This window comes from Aquarana catesbeiana, linkage group LG05 (genome assembly GCF_042186555.1).
Source record: "Aquarana catesbeiana isolate 2022-GZ linkage group LG05, ASM4218655v1, whole genome shotgun sequence".
NCBI lineage: Eukaryota > Metazoa > Chordata > Amphibia > Anura > Ranidae > Aquarana > Aquarana catesbeiana.
The window spans coordinates 110,288,111-110,300,217 of NC_133328.1; positions in this window are offsets into that span (position 1 = coordinate 110,288,111).

Here is a 12,107-nt window from a genome sequence, read left to right on the forward strand (position 1 = left end):
TTTCTTCCCAAGCTTCAAGGTGAATTGGGAAAAGTCCATTACTTTCCCCATGGATCCAGGAACGTCCATTCCAAGCTCTTGCCTTTTTAAAATAGTTAACATTTTTATATATTTAGAGGTGCTTGTCCAACAACCCATTCTGTTATATTAACAATAACCTAACTAATCCCCCTCTAATTAACAGGCATAAAAACACTCCTACTCTCTGGACTAAGTTGCCCTTAACATGCTAGGCAGGATAAATATTTTTAAGATGATTTTTCTGCCACACTACTTCTATATACTTTGTAACTCTCTGGTTTATGTCCCTAAAAGTCATTTGCAAGCCATTGGCTCCTTGGTATTGTCCTTTATTTGGGAAGGTAAGCCTGCTAGAATAGCTAAATACTTTGCAACTAACACCCCCGGAGGGAGGTTTAGCTATGCCCAACCTACGGAAATATTACTTTGTCTCTCAGCTTGCCCACATTTACTGGTGGTTTCACCCAGAGATGAATAATGCGGCCCCTGCACTGTTTGCTGCCTCCCCCCCCAAAAATTACCACCAGCCGTCACTGGATGTACCTGAATTGATGGAGGAGCTAGAAATGTTACCTCTACAATCTCCTATGGTTATCTCTGCTTGATATAGAGTGATACAAAAAAAAATTCCTACATCGCTCATACTATACTCCATACATTCTTTGTAGGATGGGTTGGCTTTCCTCTCCAGTTTGTGCCAAATGCTCTGGAGCAGTGGGTTAATTTTACCATATGGTCTGGGAATGCCCACCAATATGGGCCTTTTGGTTCGAGGTCAATATCTTTACCATTATGATTCTACAGCTCGCCAATATATGTAACCCCTTATGTTAACTAAAACAATTCTACATTTGCTGTTTTTCTATGCTAAGAAATTAATAACGATGCATTAAAAATCCACCATCCTCCCCTCCATATCTTGATGGCTTGCACTTGTTAATAAGGCAATTCCCATGTACAAGTTGACATATAAGGCAAGGGGATGCCCTAAGATGTTAAATAAGATCTGGTCCTCCTGGCTAGAATCCCCGAGATACGGTTACACCAGAATAGTGTTCTGTGCTTACATGTACATAATTAATTACTTGGCTCTGAGGTCTCAACAGGATTCAACATGAGAACATTTCAATAAAATTTACAGCTAAAAACGTAACATCTGTAGGTAACCAGGCACGGCTCATCACCTGCCCAATACTATGCAAACAGTGAAGCATGTTGGTGGCAGCATCATGCTGAGGGGGTGTTTTTTAGCAGCAGGGACTGGGAGACTGGTTAGGGTTGAGGAAAAGCTAAATGAAGCAAAATACAGAGATACCCTAAATAAAAAACTTTTCCAGAGCACTCAGGACCTCAGGGCCGAAGGTTCACCTTCCAACATGACAACGATTTTAGGCACACAGCCAAGACAAAACAGGAATGTCCTAGTGTCAACTTTGTGAATGTCCTAGAGTGGTCCAGCCAGAGCCCTGGCTTGAACCCTATTGAAGAGAGAGAGAGACCTGAAAATGGCTGTCTACCAAAGGTCCCCATCCAACCTTGCAGAACTTGAGAAGATTTTCAAAGAAGAATGTCAGAAAATCCCCCAATCCAGGTGTGCAAAGCTTACTCACTACTTACTTACTAAAATACTCAAGGCTGTAATTGCTGCCAAAGCTGCTTCAACAAAGTACTGAGTAAAGAGTCTGAATACTTAAGTGCATGTGATATTTCAGTTTTTTTCTTTTTAATAAATCCACAAACATTTCTAAAATTCTGACTTCACTTTGTCATTATGGGGTACTGAGAGTATATTAACTACTTAAAGACCACCCACCGCAGATATACTGCGCCAGGGCGCTCTATTGCGCGAAACGACGTACTTGTACATAATTTTGTGCAATAGATAGCAGGGCTGCCCACGTGCCACTGGGGGCGCGCACACGCATGCTGATTGGCCAGAGGGGGAGCCGATCAGCGGGTCCAGCGGATCATTCCCCAGAGAGGCAGGATGGAAAACAAGGCAGATCGACGTTTTGAAAGGGAAGAACACAGTGATCTAAGCAGGAATATGGATCTCTGTGTTCTCCAAGTCAGTCCATCCCCCACACAGGTAGAAAGCATCTCCTAGGGACACACGTAATCCTTTGATCGCCCCTGGTGTAAGCCCCTTCCCTGCCAGTGTCATTAGTACAGTAACAGTGCATACCTTTAGCACTGATGAATGTAATAATGTCACTGGTTCCCCAAAAAAGTGTAAAAAATGTCAGTTAGGTGTCCGATTTGTCCGCTGCAATCCCGCTAAAAAACGCTGATCACTGCCATTACTAGTAAAAAGAATAAATACATAAAAATGCCATAAAAATATCTCTTAGTTTGTAGACACGATAACTTTTGAGCAAACCAATCAATATACGCTTATTGGGATTTTTTTACCAGAATGCATGTTGGTCTAAATTGATGAAGAAATTTGATCTTTTTTAATTTTTTTATTGGATATGTTTTATAGCAGAAAGTAAAAAAATATTGCTTATTTTTCAAAATTGTCATTTTTTTATAGCTCAAAAAATAAAAACCGCAGAGGTGATAAAATACCATCAAAAGAAAGCTCTATTAGTGGGGAAAAAAGGACATCAATTTTATTTGGGTGCAGCATCGCAGGACTGCACAATTGTCAGTTAAAATAACACAGTGCCATACCGCAAAAAATGGCCTGGTCATGAAGGTGGGAAACCTTCCAGGGCTGAAGTGATTAACCACTTGCCCACTGGACACTTAAACCCCCTTCCTAACCAGACCAATTTTCAGCTTTCAGTGCTCTCACATTTTGAATGACAATAACTCAGTCATGCAGTCATGTACCCATATGACATTTTTGTCCTTTTTTTCACACAAATAGAGTTTTCTTTTGGTGGTATTCAATTAACCTTGGGTTTTTTATTTGTTGCGCTATAAATGAAAAAAAATTTTGTAAAAAATTGCATTTTTCTTCGTTTCTGTTATAAAAGTTTGCAAATTAGTAATTTTTCTTTATAAATTTTGGCCAAAAGTTATACTGTTATATATCTTTGGTAAAAATAACCAAAATCAGTGTATATTATTTGGTCTTTGTGAAAGTTATAGAGTATACAAGCTATGGTGCCAATCACTGAAAATTGATCACACCTGATGTACTGACAGCCCAGCTCATTTCTTGAGACACTAGCAAGCCAGAAAAGTACAAATACCCCCCAAATGACCCCTTTTTGGAAAGCTGACATCAATTTTTTGCAAAATGAAGATTTTTTTTCTTTTTTCCACACAATTGTCATATTAACAGGTTATTTCTCTCACATGGCCTGTGCATACTAAAAATTACACCTCAAAACCCATTCTGCTACTCCTCCTGAGTATGGTGATACCACATGTGTGAGGCTTTTTTACAGCCTGGCCACATACAGAGGCCCAACATGCAGGGAGCACCGTCAGGTATTCTAGGGACATAAATTACTCATTTAATTTCTTGACTACCTATTACATTTTTGAAGGCCCTGGAGCTCCAAAACAATGGAAATGCCCACCAAATGACCCCATTTTGAAATGCAAACACCCCAACACATAATCTGAGACATAATGAGTCTTTTGAACATGTCATTTTTTCCACAAGTTTTTAGAAAACGTGAAAAGAAAATGAAAACCTTTTTTTTTACACAAAGTTGTCCATGTATAAGATATTTCTAACACATAGCATGTACATAGCCAAAATGACACCCCAAAACACAGTCTGCTACTCCTCCTGAGTATGACGATACCACATGTGTGAGACTTTTACACAGCCTGTCCACATACAGAGGCCCAACATGCAGGGGGCACAATCAGATGTTCTAGGGACATACATTTCAAATCTAATTTCCTGCCTATTACACTTTTGTGAGACACTGTAGGGCACTGATGGGCACTATAGTGCCATGGATGTGGCATGGATGAGCACTGATGTGGCATGGATGAGAACTGATGTGGGACGGATGAGTACTGATGTAGCATGGATGTGGCATGGATGAGCACTGATGTGGCATGGATGAAGCATGGATGAGCACTGATGTGGCATGGATGTGACCTGCTGTGCCACGGATGTGTACTGATGTGGCACAGATGAGCACTGATGTGGCACGGATGAGCACTGATGTGGCATGGATGTGGCACAGATGAGTACTGATGTGGCATGAATGTGGCACAGATGAGTATGACTGGTTATGGATGAACATGAATGAGCATGGATGAACATGACTGGACATGGATGAGCACGGATGAGCACGGATGAGCATGGATGAGCATGACTGGTATGGATGAGCATGGATGAGCATGGCTGGGCATAGATGAGCATGGATGAGTATGACTGGGCATGGATGAGCATGGATGAGCATGCATGGGCATGGCAGGGCATGGATGAGCATAGCTGGGCATGGATGAGTACGGATGAGCATGGCTGGGCATGTTTGAGCACGGCTGTGCATGGATGAGCACGGATGAGCATGGCTGGGCATGGATGAGCACGGATGAGCATGGCTGGGCACAGATGAGCATGGCTGGGCACAGATGAGCATGGATGGGCATGAATGAGCATGGCTGAGCATGGATGAGCATGGCTGGGTATGGATGAGCATTGGATGAGCATGGCTGGGCATGGATGAGCATGGGTGAACATGCATGGGCATGGCTGGGCATGGATGAGCATAGCTGGGCATGGATGAGCATGGATGAGCGTGGCTGGGCATGTTCGAGCACGGCTGGGCATGGATGAGCACGGATGAGCATGGCTGGGCATGGATGAGCATGGCTGGGCACGGATGAGCACAGATGAGCATGGCTGGGCACGGATGAGCATGGCTGCGCATGGATGAGCATGGATGGGAATGGATGAACACAGATAAGCATGGCTGGGCATGGATGAGCATGGCTGGGCACGGATGAGCACAGATGAGCATGGCTGGGCACGGATGAGCATGGCTGCGCATGGATGAGCATGGATGGGAATGGATGAACACAGATAAGCATGGCTGGGCATAGATGAGCATGAATGGACACGGCTTGACATGGATGAGCATAAATGAGGCATGAATGAGGCTGAATGGGCATAAATGAGGCATGGATGAGGCTGAATGGGCATAAATGAGGCATGGATGAGGCTGAATGGGCATAAATGAGGAAGTGATGAGGCTGAATGGGCACAGATCAGCACTGTGGGCACTTCATGTCCAGCCCACAAGCGCTGCTGCATCCGGCCCCCTCCTCTCCTCACACACCGTACCGATTGATGTGAGGAGAGGGGAGGAGCTGAACCGGACATGCGCCAGCTTGTTAACATGTGATCACTTTGTCATTGAACGGAGCGATCATGTGTTAAAGGGCCGCTGTCATCGGGACGACTCCGCCATCACAGACACTTCCATGTGTGTGCCCCAGGGGGCGCACGGGAAGTGCAAGTTCAGGAGGACGTTCCTGGACACCCTCCCAGAACTAGCCGACCGCACTGCAGCCGTCTTTCGGCTATGGCCTGGTCGGCAAGTGGTTAATGAGGAAAAAAAGAATTTAACCACTTTCTGAGTAGCCGCCGTCATTATACTGCGGCAGGTTGGCACGATCCTCCGAACCATTGTAGCTGTACCCTTGCGGGATAGCAGGCACAGCAAGGGTGCCGATGCTCGTGACTGGTGGTCACAATGACTGCCGGCCACAAGCGATCGCGGGCACGAGAGGCAGAACAGGGACGTGTGTGTGTAAACATACACATCCCAGTTCTGAGAGGAGAGAGAAGAGATTGTGAGTTCCTACGAACTGGGAACCACAATCCCTCATCTCCTATAGTCAGTCCCATCCCCCACAGTTAGAACACACACATAGGGAACACAGTTAACCCCTTGATCGCCCCCTAGTTTTAACCCCTTCCCTGCCAGTGACATTTATACAGTAATCAGTGCATTTTTATAGCACTGATTGCTGTATAATTGTCAATTGACCCAAAAATGTGTCAAAAGTGTCTGATGTGTCCGCCATAATGTCGTCGTAGTCTCGATAAAAATCGCAGATCGCCGCCATTACTAGTAAAAAAATAATAATAATAAAAATGCCATAAATTTATCCCCTATTTTGCACAAACCATTCAATATACACTTTTTGCTATTCTGATTACCAGAAATATGTAGAAGAATACATATTGGTCTAAACTGAGGGAAAAAATTAGCTTTTTTAAATAAAAAATTGGGGCTATTTATTACAGCAAAAAGTACAAAGTATTGTGTTTTTTTCAAAATTTTGCTCTTTTTTTGTTTATAGCGCAAAAAATAAAAACCACAGAGATGATCAAATACCACAAAAAGAAAGCTCTATTTGTGGGGGAAAAAAAAGACATCAATTTTGTTTGGGTACCACGTCGCACAACCGCGCAATTGTCAGTTAAAGCAACACAGTGCCGTATCACAAAAAATGACCTGGTCATTGAGCAGCCAATTCTTCCAGGGCTGAAGTGGGATCTGTAGGTTGAGGCTGCAACATAACAAAATTGAAAAAAGTGAAGGGGGTCTGAATACTGATCACACTGTATGTATCTTGGAAAAAATGGAGGTGATAGGAAGAAAAGGTTTTTACCTTTTTTCATCCTAAATTTTGCAGATGTCAGAATCTTTATAGTCTGCCCTGTCCATATGCACTACAGTGATAACAGGCTGCACACACTTTCTTTCATTAAACAGTATTTCCTAAAAGGTTGCTGGATGCAATTGTTTTTCACAGGCCTTTTTTTAACTGGACCCTTCATGAAAGGAAAATTAGTTGAGTGTTTGTGGGTGTGTGGGAGGGAATACAGATTCATAAAGAAAATCTGTAAACCATTTGTTACAAAAATTACATTTCAGAAAAAAAATTGTGGTGAAGGGTAGAAATATTTTAATGTGGGATCACCCAGGCCATGAACTGGAGGAAGGGGGCTGTTTTCACCAGTTCTTCACTGTGACAGACCTAGCCGGGAGAGAGACTTTTGGAGGGGACTGATTGCTAGCCTCCTGCCGATCGATTGTGGGCCCTGGCATTTGGGGGAACGGTGCTCCTTGTGAGTTGTATGCCTGGGGACCCTTGAGGTGGTATTACTGTGGATTCGGGTCCTGGTCCCCCAGGACACACAGACTCTGGGGACCCTGGATTTTCCATATTAGAAATACTGGCTGATTCATAATGCTGGGACAAATACTGTTAGGAGATGCTGATGTCAATTCCAGCCTGTCTGTCTGTCTGTTGCCTGCTAGAATGTGTACTGCAAATAAGTCTAGTATGGGATCTAAGAGTCATTAGATCCCCATTGTTGTTTGTGTTAATTAACTCTGCTATTGTGTTGATTTGTGATAATGTTGATTGGGTTTTCTGAGCTACAAGACGGCCAGTCTAATATGAGCAGGAGGTATACACCATCTCTTTTACTGTATAAAAGAGCCTGTATTCCTTGCAATAAAGGAGATTCCTGGTTGAACTTACATATAGCCTGCCTGGTGTTTGTTCTGAAGTGGAAGGAGAGGTTACAGGATCACCACCTACTTGTAGCACCTACCATGTAGCACCTACCTTGTAGCACCTACCATGTAGCAGTACCTCTATATCTCTCTTTATGCTTGCCCGTCTTTTTTGGCAGGCTGTCCTAATTTGAGCAGCCCCACAAATTTCAATTGCCCCTCCCCCCCCCCCCCAGTTTTCATTTTCATCACTGACCACACCTAGACCTGCCTGCTGCTTTCTGTATTGACAGCACTGCCTCAGTGACTGAAACCTCCCACTGTGAACTGCAGTTTCTGGGAGGAAAAGCATGTAAGACACAAATGAAGGAAGATTTGGCTCAGTGAGGGATGGTTAAAGTGCCCCATCCCACTCTATCTCTCAAAAAAATCTTTCAGCAGTAAGTCATACAGACAACAGTGCTTTGTATAGAACACACTATACTGTAGAAGGATGTGCTTTGTTCATTTTTTTGTCTGAGGTTTACAACCACTTTAACCACTTCCCGCCCGCCGTATGCAGAATGACGGCCGGAAAGTGGTTCTGTTATCCTGACTGGGCATTATATGACGTCCAGCAGGATAACATGCCGGCATGCGCCCGTGGAGGCGCGGAGTGCGGCGATCGCAAGTGTGGCGTGTCAGTCTGACACACCGCATCCCTGATCATGATAAGAAGCCTCTGACAGAGGCTTCTTATTACGTGATCAGCTGTGACCAATCACAGCTGATCATCGCGTGAACCATGAAGTGCCAGTAAACAGCATTTCTCGGCGGCTCTTCCTGTCAGAGCGGGGGGTCTGTGCTGATAATTAGCGCATTGATTATCAGCAAAGCCCCCTCAGTTGTGCAAATCACCTGTAAATCAGTGCCCAGCAGTGTCCCAACAATAAAGTGTGCCAGTGCCCACCCAAGTGCCAATCAGAGCCCACCATAGTGCCAATCAGAGCCCAGCAGTAACACCTGTCAGTAATCTCTCAGTACCTCATCATCAGTGCTGCCCATCAGTGCCACCTGTTAGTGCCACCTGTCAGTGCCAATCAGTACCACCTATCAGTGCCAATGAGTGCCGCCTATCAGTGCCCATCAGTGCTGCATACCAGTGCCGCCTATTGGTGCCCATCAGTGCTGCATATCAGTGCCGCCTATCAGTGCCCATCAGTTCTACATATCAGTGCCTCCTCATCAGTGCCCATCAGTGCCACTTTATCAGTGCCCATCAGTGCTGCCTCATCAGTGCCCATCAGCGCTGCCTCATCAGTGCCCATCAGCGCCGCCTCATCAGTGCCCGTCAGTGAAGGGGAAAACTAAATTTTATGACAAAAACTAAGAAAATCTTTTTTTTTTTCAAAAATTTTGGTCTTTTTTAGTTTGTTTAGCAAAAAATAAAAACCCCAGAGTTGATCAAATGCCATCAAAATAAAGCTCTATTCCTGGGAAGGAAATGATAAAAATTTACTTTGGGTACAGTGTTGCATGGTCACGCAATTGTCATTCAAAGTGAGACAGCGCTGAAAGCTGAAAATTGTCCTGGGCAGGAATGACTGAAAGTGCCTGGTATTGAAGTGGTTAAGGAAGTCTTTTGCTTTTCAATATGGGACATTTGCATCGCATAGCAACTGGATTTGGGGCTTGTTTAGAATGCCATACAGGAACTGTTATTTGTACTTCAAACTGTTTGTGGATAAATGAAATAGCACATACCGTATGTGAAAGTTTGGATATTGTATGTTTTTCACAAGTCAGTTAAAGTGGAGTTCCACCCATAAAATTTACTTTGCTGTATTCATCAGCAATAAATATAAGCAAAAACATTTGGAAAATTTTAAATTTTTTTTATTTATGCCGTGTAGGGATGAGCCGAACACCCCCCTGTTCGGTTCGCACCAGAACATGCGAACAGGAAAAAAGTTCGTTCGAACACGCGAACACCGTTAAAGTCTATGGGACACGAACATGAATAATCAAAAGTGCTAATTTTAAAGGCTAATATGCAAGTTATTGTCATAAAAAGTGTTTGGGGACCCGGGTCCTGCCCCAGGGGACATGGATCAATGCAAAAAAAAGTTTTAAAAACGGCCGTTTTTTCAGGAGCAGTGATTTTAATAATGCTTAAAGTCAAACAATAAAAGTGTAATATCCCTTTAAATTTCGTACCTGGGGGGTGTCTATAGTATGCCTGTAAAGGGGCGCATGTTTCCTGTGTTTAGAACAGTCTGACAGCAAAATGACATTTTGAAGGAAAAAACTCATTTAAAACTACCCGCGGCTATTGCATTGCCGACAATACACATAGAAGTTCATTGATAAAAACGGCATGGGAATTCCCCAAAGGGGAACCCCGAACCAAAATTAAAAAAAAAAAATGACGTGGGAGTCCCCCTAAATTCCATACCAGGCCCTTCAGGTCTGGTATGGATATTAAGGGGAACCCCGGCCAAAATTAAAAAAAAGAAAATGATGTGGGGTTCCCCCTAAATTCCATACCAGACCCTTCAGGTCTGGTATGGATTTTAAGGGGAACCCAGCGCCAAAAAAAAAAAAAAAAAACGGCGTGGGGTCCCCCCAAAAATCCATACTAGACCCTTATCCAAGCACGCAACCTGGCAGGCCGCAGGAAAAGAGGGGGGGACGAGAGTGCGGCCCCCACCCCTCCTGAACCGTACCAGGCCACATGCCCTCAACATTGGGAGGGTGCTTTGGGGTAGCCCCCCAAAACACCTTGTCCCCATGTTGATGAGGACAAGGGCCTCATCCCCACAACCCTGGCCGGTGGTTGTGGGGGTCTGCGGGCGGGGGGCTTATCGGAATCTGGAAGCCCCCTTTAACAAGGGGACCCCCAGATCCCGGCCCCCCCCCCTGTGTGAAATGGTAAGGGGGTACAAAAGTACCCCTACCATTTCACTAAAAAACTATCAAAAATGTTAAAAATGACAAGAGACAGTTTTTGACAATTCCTTTATTTAAATACTTCTTCTTTCTTCTATCTTCCTTCATCTTCTGGTTCTTCTGGTTCTTCTGGCTCTTCTGGTTCTTCCTCCGGCGTTCTCGTCCAGCATCTCCTCCGCGGCGTCTTCTATCTTCTTCTCCTCGGGCCGCTCCGCACCCATGGCATGGGGGGAGGCTCCCGCTCTTCTCTTCTTCTTCATCTTCTTCTCTTCTTCTCTTCTTCATTTTCTTCTCCGGGCCGCTCCGCATCCATGCTGGCATGAAGGGAGGCTCCCGCTGTGTGACGGCGCTCCTCGTCTGACAGTTCTTAAATAACGGGGGGTGGGGCCACCCGGTGACCCCGCCCCCCTCTGACGCACGGGACATGACGGGACTTCCCTGTGGCATTCCCCGTGACGTCACAGGGAAGTCCCGTCAAGTCACCGTGCGTCAGAGGGGGGCGGGGTCACCGGGTGGCCCCGCCCCCCGTTATTTAAGAACTGTCAGACGAGGAGCGCCGTCACACAGCGGGAGCCTCCCGCCATGCTAGCATGTGTGAGGAGCGGCCCGGAGAAGAAAATGAAGAAGAGAAGAAAAGAAAAAGAGAAGAAGATGAAGAAGAAGAGAAGAGCGGGAGCCTCCCCCCATGCCATGGGTGCGGAGCGGCCCGAGGAGAAGAAGATAGAAGACGCCGCGGAGGAGATGCTGGACGAGAACGCCGGAGGAAGAACCAGAAGAGCCAGAAGAACCAGAAGAACCAGAAGATGAAGGAAGATAGAAGAAAGAAGAAGTATTTAAATAAAGGAATTGTCAAAAACTGTCTCTTGTCATTTTTAACATTTTTGACAGTTTTTTTAGTGAAATGGTAGGGGTACTTTTGTACCCCCTTACCATTTCACACAGGGGGGGGGCCGGGATCTGGGGGTCCCCTTGTTAAAGGGGGCTTCCAGATTCCGATAAGCCCCCCGCCCGCAGACCCCCACAACCACCGGCCAGGGTTGTGGGGATGAGGCCCTTGTCCTCATCAACATGGGGACAAGGTGTTTTGGGGGCTACCCCAAAGCACCCTCCCAATGTTGAGGGCATGTGGCCTGGTACGGTTCAGGAGGGGGGGGGCCGCACTCTCATCCCCCCCTCTTTTCCTGCGGCCTGCCAGGTTGCGTGCTCGGATAAGGGTCTGGTATGGATTTTTGGGGGGACCCCACGCCGTTTTTTTTTTTTTTTTTTTTGGCGCGGGGTTCCCCTTAAAATCCATACCAGACCTGAAGGGTCTGGTATGGAATTTAGGGGGAACCCCACGTCATTTTTTTTTAAAATTTTGGCCGGGGTTCCCCTTAATATCCATACCAGACCTGAAGGGCCTGGTATGGAATTTAGGGGGACTCCCACGTCATTTTTTTTTTTTAATTTTGGTTCGGGGTTCCCCTTTGGGGAATTCCCATGCCGTTTTTATCAATGAACTTCTATGTGTATTGTCGGCAATGCAATAGCCGCGGGTAGTTTTAAATGAGTTTTTTCCTTCAAAATGTCATTTTGCTGTCAGACTGTTCTAAACACAGGAAACATGCGCCCCTTTACAGGCATACTATAGACACCCCCCAGGTACGAAATTTAAAGGGATATTACACTTTTATTGTTTGACTTTAAGCATTATTAAAATCACTG